This window comes from Silurus aristotelis, assembly GCF_946808225.1.
Source record: "Silurus aristotelis genome assembly, chromosome: 7".
NCBI classification, from domain to species: Eukaryota; Metazoa; Chordata; class Actinopteri; order Siluriformes; family Siluridae; genus Silurus; species Silurus aristotelis.
In genome coordinates this window covers 13,485,264-13,501,009 of record NC_139580.1, presented here as the reverse complement: position 1 = coordinate 13,501,009, position 15,746 = coordinate 13,485,264, and the positions used below count along the sequence as shown (strand labels likewise).

General features: G+C 37.0%; 1 protein-coding gene across 1 annotated transcript in view; it reads left to right on the top strand.

The window, feature by feature from the left end:
- Nucleotides 1-623: 623 nt before the first annotated feature.
- LOC310728438 (USP6 N-terminal-like protein) overlaps nucleotides 624-15,746 on the top strand; it is a 30,723-nt gene continuing 15,600 nt past the window's right edge. The window contains exon 1 of the mRNA XM_083545833.1: nucleotides 624-973. The gene's annotated coding sequence lies outside the window, so the exon portion shown is untranslated. The remainder of the gene's footprint in view (nucleotides 974-15,746) is intronic.

Below are 15,746 nucleotides of genomic sequence, written 5' to 3'. Positions count from 1 at the left end.
GTTGAGGTCATCTTCTACACCAAGGTAAAACATGTCCACATGGAGTGCACAGGGCCATTGTCATGGTGGAACAGTTTTGGGTGATTTAGTGATAGTGAAGGTAAAATTGTAATGCTGCAGCACACTGGACAATATTGTTGCTCCAATTTGTGGCAAATGTTTTAAAGAATTAAAAAGTGACAGTGAATTTCTGTGCTAAACTGATCCCCCTGTAATAAATGTGCAGAACTGCAACATTTTGTGAACCGTGGAAAGGAGGGAACAACCAAGTAGTCATTTTTAACAATTACCACTAGAGGGGGATCAATGCCAGGTTTTACAATGTACACTTTTAAATTAGGAGCAACATTTTAAAGTCTCCTGCATCAGGTCCCCGATTAAATGATGGGCTCCTTAACGTCATTCTATTATATATTTCAGTAAAAAAAATTAATTAGTATCATATACACATGTCACATTGACGCGTTGATTCAAAAAACATTTCCCCTACCTGTATTCCGATAACGATCTTCTGTCGCAATATGATTGGCTAATAATTATAAGATCACCGTCCAATAAGCAGTTTCACGCGTACGAACTATCCAATCCTATAGCAGGGGGCGGGACTTTTTTTGGGAATCGCCCAACACATTGACATGCGTGTTTGGAGTAAAAGTGATTGAAATTGTCAGCCATATGTGGCGATGCAACACAGTCTAAACTGGATTAAAACCAGACTTCATCTGATCTCATCTGAACTTATTTAAGCAGTGTATCGATTCAGTTGAATCGATTTATTCGGCTCATGTTAAAGAGTTGTTTGGAAGGAACCGATTCGTTACGAGTTATTGTGCTGACTGTTTCAACACATGGAGCCCAGTTAGGATGGATGTGTGTCGGGTTTCTTCGGGTTTCTCCTTCTGTAAGATGAGAAAGTATGAGAAAACACTGCTTGTGTAGCTGCCTTTGGAGTGCAGAGGATCTATCTTAAACGGTAAGTGTTTTAACATAGAAATACAAGGCACATGGTTTCATTTGTCAGCCACATTTCTCTGTTAGAACATGGTGATGGTGATGGCCGAGAAGTTAACCACACACACACACACACACACACACACACTCACTCACTCACTCTCTCTCTTAGCTGCTTCTATTATTAAAGCTAACACAATATTCAAAAGTGTTAAATCACTAATAAACAGCATCTTAAGTGTTTTTGTATTTGTTTATTATAATTTTTTAGAAAATATTTATTTCTCCTGAAAACTTGAAGGCTTCCTGGACAAAACAACTATCTCCATTATTGTGTTTAGAATGTGAAAACTGCCAAAGGAGCTGTTTGTAAATGATTCCATGTGTAACCTCTCACTTCTTTCTTCTGACTATCACAACCTGTTTAGCTCAGCTGGTTCTCAGTGATTGAACATGGAGGAACCCAGCCTGCCCTGCATTAATTCATCCGGGTTGTACTGACACTTTTAGAGACACACTGAAGGGGTTCACTAAATGACTGTACTGCAATATTTCAGTTTAAAATCATTTGGTGTGTACATGAGTTCACTTTAATGTCCACAGCACTGCGAAACAGGATGCAGTGTGGTCACAGGCCTGCTTCCTTCAGCGCAGTACAGGGGCGTGGAAGATATCAGCTTCCTATGTAGAGGCCATGAAACTGATCACAGAAACAAACCAGTACAGGTTTTTTTCTTGTGGGTGTGTGTGTGTGGAGTTAAATTAATTAGGATTTACATTTCTAGTACTGGTGGTACATGTAGCTACAGGATTATGTAGATGGTGATGGTTCAGTGTCAGAGAAGTAAAATAAAAAATACATAAATTAAGCTTACCTAAGGCAGAGATGCCCAAATTAGGGTCTGTGGTGGCCTTTGATTTTGCCATGTTATATATGAAAAGAGAAAAAAAGGGAAAAATAAGGACCAACTTCATGTTTCTCATTAGAGGTTTTTGAATGACTGTATTAGGCATTGAGCTCTAATTTACAGTACATGGGATTGTTTCTGATGCTGCTATGATTTGCTGAACTCAAACTTTGAAAATATAATTAAAGGTGCTTTATACTTGTCACATGTTCATTACCTCACAGTGAAATTCTTTCTTCGCACATCCCATCGATGTTAGGAAGCTGGGGTCAGAGTGCAGGGTTAGCCCTGTAACAGCACCCCTGGTCCACTGAGGATTAAGGGTCTTGCTCAAGGGCCCAAACATGGCAGCTTTTTGATGCTATATATAAAATGAGAAATGAGAGGAACCATGAAAACGTTCATTTTAATATAACGTTTGGTCCAGTGCAACATTAATATTTTTTGCCCTAGGTTTGGGCACCTTTGGCCTAGGGCATGATTGCTCCTGAGTTGTACCGATACAATATTTTTTTGATACTTAGAAATACTGGATAAGGTTTTGGAATGATTTTTTTTTTTTAGCAGGTCTTTTGATTGTTTTGTTTTGTTTATATATGCTGTGTAATAATGTGTTATTGCTTGTTATAAAGTATTCCCTTTTTACAACTGTGTTCTGAATAACTACATCAGCCTCTAGACAGTCGTTTTTTTTGTATTCTATCAGGGTTTACATTGACATCGGAAACATATTAAATGACAAAGTTGGGATCAGTGTGTTTTATAATTTGTTTAGTTTTGTCCATATGGGTTTCCTTTAGGATTTCCGATTGCCTCCCACCTCTCAGAAAACATGGCAGTAGGTGGACTGGCTTCACTAAATTGTCCCAAGGTGTGAGTGATAGAGTTTGTATGTGTGTGGTGCCCTGACATAGACTGATTTTCCCTTCAGGGTGTATTGCTGCCATTCTCCAAATAGGGTACTAATTTCACCTTGACTCTGGCCAGATTCAAACATTTAGTGTATTTCCGTTTGACTGGAAAATTGTGAGTGCCAGAGGACCACCTGTTGAGTCTTAAAGTCACCTGGATAAAAGTGTAGACCAAATGAATACATGTGAATGATGATGAAGACATTTTGCCATTAGGCCAAGCATCCTTATTCCTATACTGCTAGGTAGATTTACTTTGATATTTTGGGAATAATTTTTTTTTGGAGTTTAAATACAGGACTATGGCAAGCTTTAAACAGCAAGAGTTGGATAATCCTGAACTTCCTAAAGGTTTATCATAACATGTAAGAAGAATATTTAATAGCTGTTCCATACTTTACTAAAAAACTTTGCCTGGGGCATCAGCCTTTGTTCTCATTGATCGTCTGAAGGAGCAACAGCGAAGCTCATATGGTGACGCACCCAAATAAACAGTGGTATGCAGTGTAATTTTCTCTTATGCTGGTTGAATGTGGAGCAACTTTTTCTTTAGTTGTGGTTATCAAGCAGGTTCACAGCTGAGAGGGTGTATGCTTTTGTTTAACTCGGATGAGTGTGGATGAGTGTCCTATGAGTCAGAGTGTTGCATGCCGTTTCGTTTGCTGAAAGGCCTGAATCAGACGGCTCATTAAAGCAACGCCGACATTTTCTGCAGGTAAAAAGTGTAAAAAGCAGAACTCGCAATGGATCAACATCACTTGCGCATAAAGTGTGATCTGAGTGGACCTGAATCATATTTTACACTTTTGAATCAAATGAAGTCAGGCATCAGCATGTAAAGGTGACGATACAGACTTTTTTGTAACGTTTGATCTCCACTGTCTGAAATTGAAACATCTCTGCGCTGAGAAAAGAAATAAAACTGTTCACTGGAAACTTAAAAAATTCAAAAAAGTCGAAAATTCAAGAGTTTGTTGTCATATGTACAGGAAACAGTCTGTTACACCATTCAATGAAATTCTTGCACTGTGAATCATCCAAGCATCCTGTAAGCATCCTAAAACATAAATTAAGGACAAAAGGAAAACAAAGACACTGAATTATAACTGTACAACATTATAATAGTGAGTCTAGGATCGGAGATTAGGTTTAGAATAGGAGTTTTAAAACAGTTCTTTGGGCATAAAAATATACGCACGTTTTTATGAATGGTAGAATTTGTAATCATTGTAGGAATAATGAATCTTTTTGGGACAAGACTACAACAGGAAAGAAAAAAAAACATTGCCATGCATGTGTTGCAAAGTTCAAAGTTAACACACGAGCATCGGTTTCAGTGGGCTGGTGCCGGGATAAACCCAAACCTTTTAAAATATACAAATTATGGTTGAATGCATTTGAATGCACTGGTTAATTAATACATTTGATAAATTTGAACTGAAGGGGCTACAGAAAGTATGAGTTTAGTCATTTTAGGGTTTTATATATATATATATATATATATACATACAGTACAGACCAAAAGTTTGGACACACCTTCTCATTCAAAGAGTTTTCTTTATTTTCATGACTATGAAAATTGTAGATTCACACTGAAGGCATCAAAACTATGAATTAACACATGTGGAATTATATATGGAATTATATACATAACAAAAAAGTGTGAAACAACTGAAAATGTCATATTGTAGGTTCTTCAAAGTAGCCACCTTTTGCTTTGATTACTGCTTTGCACACTCTTGGCATTCTCTTGATGAGCTTCAAGAGGTAGTCACCTGAAATGTTCTTCCAACAGTCTTGAAGGAGTTCCCTGAGAGATGCTTGGCACTTGTTGGCCCTTTTGCCTTCACTCTGCGGTCCAGCTCACCCCTAAAGCATCTCGATTGGGTTTAGGTCCGGTGACTGTGGAGGCCAGATCATCTGGCGCGGCACCCCATCACTCTCCTTCTTGGTCAAATAGCCCTTGATGCCTTCAGTGTGACTCTACAATTTTCATAGTCATGAAAATAAAGAAAACTCTTTGAATGAGTAGGTGTGTCCAAACTTTTGGTCTGTACTGTATATATAATATTTTACTGAATACTGTATTCAGCAACAAACCTCAAGCGGGTTTCAGTGGAACAGGTCACGGGTCAGTACAGAGAAATGTGTAATTACTGCAGGCACTGTAGATGCAGCAGCTAGAGATAATACTGAAAAACTGCAGTTTCTCTGAAGAACTTTGTGCAATTCTACGTGAAAATGTCGCAAATGTGGTACATTTCCATTTGATAGGGATTGAACAGACGTTGTCCAAAAGTCACTGGACTTGATTGATTTTAACAATTGGTTGCGTTTGGGTTCAGTCATAACCAGTGTTCTGCTAGTTACTAAGAAATAGTAACGAGTTACAGTTACTTTTTGAATGAAGTAACTAGGTAATTAATTACTTTGTTGATTACTTACACCAAAAAGTAATGCGTTACTGTTAAAACTTTTTAGTTACTTTTTTAAAGAAAGTTCTTTAATGTTCCCATTAATGCCCTTTAATGTGTTCTGATCTACACAAACACAAAACTGACTTAAACACAAAGTAATTTTTAAACACTATTTCTGCAATAAATAACAAAACAAGCTGAATAATATATTCAGAATCAAAAACTAAAGTGGCTTCTGCATCATAAAAGCTGTTGTGTTGAGCTCTTAAGCTGTAAAAGGAAAATTTTTAAGTATGAAAACTATCAACAATGTACAACAGAACACCGGGTTTGCTTCTTGCTTCATCCAGGCATGGAGTTCTTGGAGGAGCTTCAACAGATTGAAGTTGCTGTTTATCGCAGTAGATACGACCTTCGAACCAGAAAGACACAGCTTACATTTGACTAAAAAGATTTTGTCTTGATGCTTAACTAAAGTAAAATAATGAGCATATTTCCACTTTGAGAAACTCGTCTTGCTCTCGCCTCGACTCGCCATTACTGCTGCACAGACCCGAATAAACGGAGACATGCCCACAGCGCGTCGTCTTCGTGTATAAAGTGGTTCATCCACCAATCCTACAATGCGTCGCTGCTGTAAACAGGTTAGACTGTAGGCTACACTTCAGCCGAAATTCATTCATTTATAAAAGTAACGAACAACTAACCATACATTAACGGAGTTACTTTATTTAAAAAGTAATGCTTTACAGTATTTAGTTACTGTCAAAAGTAACTGAGTTACAGTAACGTGTTATTGCCCAAAACTGGTTATAACAGTGTTGTTTGGTTTACGCATTTTGTATGAAGCCTGCCTTTACTTCCTTTGTCAGTGATTCCTGTTTTTTTACACTTGAGTGTCATGAGTACAGTATCAAAAAGCCAGGAGCTAGTGTGTTTCTTCCTGTCTGATTAGATAAAGATTGTTAAAATTAGATTAGATAAAACATAATGACTGCATTCAACATCTATCTGACGAACTACTAATGAATATTTCAAAGAACATGTTTAATGGTTAACATTCACCATTCCCCGTATGTGCTAGTGTGATTTATTATGTGAAAATGTACTGCGGCAAACATAAAAAGAAAAATGAACCTGTTGGACATTTGGCATTGCTGACCTGCCAATATTGACCACAGAGCTGCATAAAATACTTACATGAACGTTTTGAGTAAGCTAAAATCCAGCCCTTTTTTTAAAAATAAAAGTATTTAAATTACATAACATTTCATATGTAAAGTCAATATAAAAACAAATGTGAATGATTTGTTTATTTAGAAAAACAATTCAATTATATGAAGCATAAAACCCATTATCATGAACATTTGGTCTAAGCAATTATCTAGAAATCTGAAAAGTCTATGCAAAATATCTCAAATAAAAATAATGAAAATACAAAAAACACTGGACACTCATGCTATTAACGTGGTATTTTATAAACTGCTTCATGTAACTTGGACTGGCTCAGTAATCCAGGTACCTACAGGAATGTGTTCTTTGGTTAGTTTTAAAAGATCTTTGCTGCAGTCATACACAGTTCAAGACTCTCTCTATGATCAGTCTTACTATTCAGCTCATTCAAACAGTCACATTCAACACAAGGTTTTGGCCATCTTATGCTGCATGTTTGTAATAACACTTTCAGCTGTATTGTACAAAAATAATCTACGTCGAAGCGTCGTGATTTAGAAGTAGGTTATATTCATATATTCATATATCAGTAGCTTGTTTGAAAATGTAATAATAAACTAGTTGGCATATTTTTATTAACTGTTTGTTACATTTAATGTTCTGGAGCACTCGCAAGGCAAGTTAGTTCCTATTGTCTTATGGCTGTTATTAATAAAATAATTCCTTCACTAGCCGCTATTTTATTTATTAGCTTAAAGTTAATGAGACAAATCAAAACCCTGAACAGTAGCTTATCAATTTGCAGAGAAAATAAAAAAACTATAAACTCGGAGCCAGGAAAATTACTGACCGTTACAAAAGGACTGTTAATGGAGACTCCTTCCATAAAACAAACATTGACTAATGACTTAATGATTTTATAACATTCTTTGTTAACTATAACGTTTTTAAAGAATTAATATACAACAATGAAATGGACATTCATATATATATATATATACATATATATATATATATATATATATATATATATAATGTATATGTATATATATATATATATATATATATATATATATATATATGTGTGTATGTATATGTGTATATATATGTGTATATATGTGCAATAGAAGCATACTTTTTAGTGAGCTGTGGTATGTTATGTGATGTAATACCTACATTTCTGTTTCCTCTTTTAAGCTTTGGAAAAATCTATTAGCACACATCTTGTGACCATGTTATGACTATATTTTTGTGCTATTAAAATTGCCCCTGATTGTTAAATAAGGACAAACTCGTTTGGTAACTTTTTTTGTTTTCCCTGAGGGGGAAAAGTGTGGTACTGCATTTAATAATAAATGTTATTTGGTGTACACAATAGCTTCTATCTAGTAATTTATGTTTGGGCATATGGTCTGTTTTTGATTTCATGGCTATGGATTTGTGTTTCTAAGGGTTACACCTAGTAGTTAAATTTTAGTCAAGGGGAAATCCACAACGGATCTGAAACCCTGGTCTAATTCTGTGGTGTTTCCTTTTTAATCCCAGGCTGTAGTCTATTTCATGTGAGGTAGCGTGAGTGCTGTTTCACATCTCACTCTCTTTTGCATACTTTCAGACCAGTGGAGCATGTAAATGTCTGTAATGGTCTTTTAATAATGCACCAGCAGTAAGGGGCATGATCATATATGATGTAGTTGATGAAAACATCAGCGTGAAGCTTTTAGGGTCTGCAAGTTTTTTTTGTTTTTTTTTTATTATTGATCATTGCTCATTTATTCCTTATCATTGATACTCTTCTATTGTGAATAGAACCTTGTGCATAGCTCATGCATCATATATTTCTCAGTATCATATTTTGTACGATGCAGCTGCACACCAAAGTGTGTAGACAAAGGTATATTTTCAACACTCCAACACATTGTGGACAGACTGGTAGAGCCTGTATATCTCATGTACATCATCTGATGGTTTATAAAAGCGAACAGTTCAATGTTTGTTAAAACTTGTAAAATGTTAACATTTGTATATATTCTATTCCTTTTTTTTGCAATATAAAATAATACATTTTCCCTATAGACATTATTTAGTTAAGTTTTTAGGTATTTGGGAAGGCATTGCAGTGTTTGAGTGATTCAGGAGATCGGACTGTTCTGACTGTTGCATAAAATTGAATGAAAGAATTTGCTAGGAAAAGCAGTTAATTTGAGTAGGAATTAGTTGTTGTGGTGAAAATGGTTGCTGACAAAAAGTACAATTTCAAATGAGTTAGTGTTTCTTTATAGTTTTTTGATTTTAGGTTTTTAAGGCCTGGTTCATTTGTGCAGATAAGAACCTAACAATCGTGCTCGGATGTGATACTAAAATATCTGAGACATTTCCGGAGAGTTGGTCTCAGTGTGGTTCCAGTCAATGTTTTAGATGCATTGAATTGATCCTTAGTTGACCCAAATGCAGGAAGTGAACCAAACATGCTGTATGAGTTGGTTTGCGGAAGACAAACTGAGCCAAAGAACAGAATTGAATTGCTGTAAAAATTTCAGGTGTTCCAGAAAATTTGACAAACATATGATACACAAAACGCTTCATTTATAATTTAGTCATTCATTGTGCTGCTCTTTTGTCTTCTTTACTTGGTTATTTTTTTTAACAAATTTGTTTTTCTATTTTTTTCCTTGTCATATTTTTTCAACCAACAGGTTTTATTCATGTATTTTTTCTCCCTATGTTCCCCTTAAGCAGCGTTGTTTGTTTGTTTGTTTAAAAGTGCTCCCTTTTAAGCTTTCACTTGAGTAAAAATTACAAAAGTATTTGCTGTTGTTTAATCAAACACTGATTAATATCTATTAAAAATATCATGAGCCCAAGACCATCTTTTCAACTACCGTATTTTTCGGACTATAAGCCGCTACTTTTTCCCCACGTTTTGAAACCCGCGGCTTATTTATGAATTTTTCCTGGGTTTTTCCCGGTTTCACAAACTTCAAGCCAAAAAACTGAACATTAGACCAATGAAATTTCTGAACGAAAAAAAAAAACGCACCTCACCTGTGTTCTGAGCTGCAGGGCATCGGGAGAAAAAATGTTTGTTTAAACGCACGACGATGCCAAAAGATAAACTCCAGAGAGAAATAGTTGTGAAAGGAAGGATGAAGACAGTGAACGATGACTTTCTTGGTAGGCTACTGTTTAGATACAAGCTGTTGTAACACGGTGAGTCTGGGTGAAGGGAGAGCTCACTAACTCCAGTTGCAACAGAAATCATATAAGCACAGACAGGTTTCCAAAACTTTTTTATTTTTCTTGGCATCAGCGTTACGGGTTAGTCAAAGAAACGTATAAATGAGCATCAGAAAATAATAAGGACATATTCCTCGGTCTTGCACACATGCAGTAATACCGGAAAAATGCGGCAGCAGGCTATTCCCAAAATGCCGCTCTGCTCTTAAAGGAGCCACAACATATTTCACCCGTTACACCGTGTAACAGACACTCTCTTTCGTTACAGCCTGTGTAAAGTTCATTAGTTTCAGTGTAGAACTTATACACAAGTGCGGCTTATTTATGTTTAAAATAAAAATCTTTGTCAAATTCAGTGGGTGCGGCTTATAGTCCGGAAATTACGGTTCTTAAAAAACAAAAAAAGCATGCAAATAAGGCCAAAGGTGTTGTGGCAAGTTGGAGACAGGAGTTTTCATTATTTATAACTCTTGAAATGTTCTGCTTGCTGTCGAACTGAACTGTATGTTCATGCTAAGTAGTTACCACCAAGCGGAACAAGTTCATAACAGAGCCCGCACCCGCTAATCTGATTGGTGGCTTGCTGGTGCTGTACTTGACCAAAAAGTAAGTTAGTAAAAAGTAGGATATTTGACACCAAAAAAACTACTTAAGTACAGGAGCGAATCACATTTACTTTGTTACTGTCTACCACCTCCTTTTAATTTATTTAATTTTTTTACAACAGTCTCTGCCTTTAAACAGGTTTTCACTGGTTGCAGCACCAGGTTTTATTAAAACATCTCTCAAACAACGATAAACTAATATTTTCAGTCAGTTGCTTTTAAAAGGTTTAAAAAAAAAAAAGGTGTCTGTTTTATTATTGTTGTTTTTCTTAGTCAGTGTCATTCACTAGCATAAAGATCCAGATTTGTACTTTTGTGTTGGTCTACTGGGATTGCCCCATAGATTATAGCATCCTCAAAGGATGTTGTGCTGCTCCACAGACAATAGCTTGTTGAAGAATAGCACAGTGAGAAAAGAAAAGGTCAACTGCCTCAACCAGCCATTCAGTTTGTAGTAAAACTGTATGATGGGGATGCACATGTGATAAAGATCAATCACCCATCACAATATAGGCCAAAATTTGTGCTATGCAGACATGCTTTACCACAGCGTCTTTTACGCCAACAGTGTCTAAGAGACGGCAAATAACATTATATGTTTACTTTGTTACACATTAATAATTTTTTTTTTTTTTACTATTATACTAATTTTATTTTTGGTTTTCTCTAAATTGCCACACTTTAATCACTCTGTAGTCTTAATTTATACCAGGATGAAGTGACTTTAATAATAAAGCCCTAATACTAATTATTAGAGATTAGTGTAATCACGATGTATGGTCCCCTGGTGGTCTAGTGGTTAAGATGCAGCGCTCCCACCGCTGCGACCCGGGTTCGATTCCCGGTCAGGGAACCATCCCCAGCCACTCTTAGTGCCGGTCCCAAGCCCGGGTAAATTGGGGAGGGTTGCGTTAGGAAGGGCATCCAGCGTAAAACATGTGCCAAATCAAACGTGCGGAGGATCCGCTGTGGCGACCCCTAACGGGAGAAGCCGAAAAGAAAAGTAAGTGTAATCACGATGTAATTGGGGGGGGGGAATAGATAGGGAGAGAGAGATATAAGTAGCCTTATATAAAAGTTATAAAAAAAAGTTGTATAAATTGTTAAATACACTGTGCAGCATCAACCTGAAACACCAGTAACTTAATATAATGTAGCTCAGGTCACCAACATGGTGCCTTTTCTAAAAAAAATAGCTCACCATAGCATCACTTACCAGTGAGCTCCATCTAATTTTTTTTAAATCGGTCACAGATAGACCAAGAGTCGGAAACCGGAGTATGGTTAAACACCTTGTCTTTATTTAGTCTAAGCATATACAAGGCAGAGGCTTGAGGAGAAGTACGAACCGAAAAGCAGGTATAATCTGTAATGCGGGTAGTCCAGGGATGATCGTCAATGTGAACCATTAAAGGCAAACCTATATTGAGCCTTCCTCCCGAAGCGGAGCCAGGAGCATGGAATACTAGTGGTAGGAAGTCTGATAGATCTCTCATGGCAACGAGTAGATCCGACCGTGAGTGAGGTGGAATCGTGAGCTTATAAAGGGGAAAGGTAATGGGGAACAGGTGTAGGTGATCAGAGCAGGGAGAGGCTGAGCGAGAGTTCGAGCATTGGAGGGAGGCGTGGCTGGTGGTTCCCTGACAAAATCACACTTGCATTGGTGTGAATTTAAAAATGACAATATTAAAATATAGATGACTAGATATAGATGAATATCATTGATTTATTGATAACAACATATAATTAAAGGTAAATTGAGCAAATTTGTTATTTCAGAAGTGTGTATCAAACTGGTAGCCCTTCACATTAATCGGTATCCCTGCTGTAGATAATAACAAAGCCCAAATAATAAAAGACAAAATGGCAGTTATATAACAACTTCCACCGATATTTTTATTAAGTCATTTGCTCCTCAGTCCTGGTTCAGTCTGTATGTCTGGGCTTAATGAATAAGTAATTTCCCCCCCATTTATTCAACTTGTATCTGAATTCCTTACAAATCTGATAGTGTTCAGACATGAAATGCTGTACAATCACTAAGCCCTTATTGTGGAGATTTGAAAAAATGTGTTTGGAAGTCTTAAACATCCACTACCAACCCCCACACATCCTGCTCAGGTTTATCATCTTGCAGTCACATCACATGAACAGCAGATGAAATGCCACCTGTCTAACAGGACTGCATTTAACCACTAATGATCTGTGCATGTGTTCGCTTTCCTGTAGTTAAAGGAGTTTTTGGATCCTGGGAAAAATTGTGGTCTAGGGCAGGGGATCTGGGAATGGCATCTTTTGATTGTCTTTTATCCTTTAGATCGTGGTCCCCAACCCCCGGGCCGTGGACCGGCACAGGTCCGTGGGTCAATTGGTCACACAGAAAGAAAACTAACTTACATTATTTCCGTTTTATTTATTATTCGATTTTGAATGATGTTTTATTTTAGAAAATTACCGGATTCTCTCCGCCACATCTGTCCATGACTCATGTCATGATGCCTCAGTCACGTGTCTTACCTATATCCGCTACCTTTTTAAAGGGGCTGCTTCAGCCGCTCACACATAATACATACAAAATACAAAACCGCTAAATTGAAACCCCCAAGCTAGAAAAATGAACAAAATACAACACAGTGGATTCACGTTTATTATTATATTTAGAAAACAACAGTTTTTATGCCAGTTTTACAATTTTATTTTGTTGTATTTATCTGCCATACCTTAATGGCCGGTCCGTGGAACTATTGTCCGACATTAAACCGGTCCGTGGTGCAAAAATAGGTTGGGGACCGCTGCTTTAGACAATCCAGTAAAGATTTATTTGAAAAGGATTAGATACGTAACAGAGCAATATGAGGAAACACTATTGCTTTTTTACATAAGTACATTACAATATACCTAACAAAAAATATCATGAGTATAATTATGTACACATGTAGGATTGTTTAGCTGATTAAAAGTGATAAATTGAATATTTTGAGTTGGATGTCAATGAATATGTTTTCGGTTATACCTAAATTCTCCTCATGTCATAGTGTTTCTTTCCTTTCTCCTACAGCACAACCGAGTCTAAGTTTAGGTTAGTGACGTTCAGCCATCACATCACGTGTTGCCGGGGTCAAAGGTATCTACTGAAAGCTCTTCACATTTAGCACTGGGAGCACCCTGTTGCTTACAATCCATGTTGCTAGAAGCTGTTGGTATAACCATTCAGATTGAGACACTGGGGTCATCAGGCAGGTGTCCAAAAACGGAGTGCAGAAAGAGTGCACTAGTCAAAGCTCGCAAACTGCATCTGTAGCAAACTGCACCAACTCAAATATATATTAATTTGGAAAAAAATTGCTTTTATTTTTATTTTTCCACAATGGCTAACAGAGGAGAAGAAATTGATTTAGTTGCAGAGACACCTAAAAGGCTATTTACAAGACAGACATTTCAAGAACAGCTGGACATTGTGAGGAAAGTTCAGACAGTTCAAAACAGTTGTTAACCTTTTTCATGAACCATTTATACTTGCCTTTTTCCAGTAGAATTTGCACAAAAACACAGTTTGCCTTCACTTTAAATCCCCAGGAAAACTGTAATGCATGAAAAATGCATGAAAAATGCACAGAAAACCCAGGGTAATATTGTGAGGTTAATATCCATGCTCCTGTTAGAGATAATGTATGTGGGTGGTGCAGCTGTGGCTGCATTGAAAGAAGACTTGTTGAATTGTGTTTGTGTTTTTGTTTCAGTAATGGCACTCATTCTCGCTGCATGAGATACCTGTCTGTGATGCAACCCTCTGTTATGCAGCGTTTCTGTAAATTGTTGTTGATTTCTATAACTGTGGGATCATAATGAGGTATTAAGAGGTGGATTGATTTGTATTAGACACCAGTAAAGGCCTTGGTGTAAACTGCACGTCCCACAACACTTTTAAAGTGTAATTTACACCTTTGTGGTTCATTGTATGTTCAAGATCACAAGTATGATTATTACTGAAAACAGCTTGCCTGCTTGATTTTTTAGCAATGTCAGACCTGTTCAGCAATAAATCTATGACATGCCCAGATTTTTTTTTTCTTTCTTACCTACAGTCATGTGCAGGCGTTACAAAGTCTTTGGCAGTGTAAATCGATGATTGTGCAAGCTGAACTGAGAATATAGAAGAAGGACCAGTACCTTGTTCTGTAGATTCCCTGCATTTCCGTCTGTACAGTTTATTACTTTTGTTCCCTTCCCTGTGCAATAACTCAAATAGTGACTAGTGAGAATCCAAAGAAAGAGTTTCAGCTGTAAGCCTGGAGAGAAAGTTGTCGTCATTTATGCAATAGACATGCAGAGTTGACAGGTGATGGTGCAGGTGGTGTAGAAGAGGTTCCATGCCTGCTAAGACCACCCAGATGCATGTGCCTTCTGTTCTTAATGACTCTACCATCTAAAATAACCGTATTAGCCAGTGCTCTGCAGTATGGACCACAGGCTGTGAAAATCCAAAATCAGGTTCCCACAACAGCAGTTCCATTTGTGTATAATTTTTGTGTTTATTTTTATTTCTGAGGTTTATCTTTTTACGTAAGTGTGTGTGTGTGTGTGTGTGTGTGTGTGTGTGTGTGTGTGTGTGTGTGTGTGTGTGTGTGTGTGTGTGTGTGTGTGTGTGTGTGTGTGTGTGTGTGTGTGTGTGTGTGTGTGTGTGCGCGCCAGGCTTTTACATTCTGGGGGAGGAGGGTTTACCGGATTAAAGAAAAATGCCCTGGAAAATGCTGTTTCTTTCTCATTATAAATCAACTAAAACTTAATAAATATTATGTTTGAATGTTTGTACAGTGTCACAGCAGACAAAATGAAAGTTGTCAAAGTTGCTGTCCCTACCGAAAGGGTGGAACCGAATCGCTTGCATACTTCTTGCAAGTGTCTGATTGTTAAAGCATTATCACATGATGCAGGCTGATAAACAGCACCTTTTAAAATAAATGTTTTAGTTGTTTATGCACTAAAACAAAACAGTATTACCCTTAATTCATTCAGTATTTCCATCACTTCCTGCTATTCATTGTGCTCTTTTCCTTCTCTTCTCTTTTATTTGACTTCCTAGTAGGTAAGTCCCTCTTCATTTTTAGAGAACTTGACTTGAATAAGTTTGTAAATATCACACATGTGAAGGTGGAAAGGTTGTTTTGTGTAGATGATTTTTTTTAATTATTTTGATAATTTATATGTTTTTGTCTCGATTTTCTGATGTTGCTAATTGGCACAGCTGGGGTTTTAGTTTTTAAGTTTCAGATATTTGACATATTTGTGGATTTTAGTGATTCGCCATGTATACTGGAAACCGTGTGATACTAGACAGTGGTGGAAAAGAATTTGACTTTGGGAAAGTGGTGCTAACCGAGCCTTCAGGCATGTGTAATATGCTGTACTGCCTGCTTGGGAATTTGATTGTGAGCTTGCACAGGTTTCAGTGTACAATTTTAAGAGCAGGAGTGAAGTGGCCTGCATTACTGAGTAGGTTAATGATGCATGTATGATAAAGTAGAGCTCCAGACAACCTTCAGA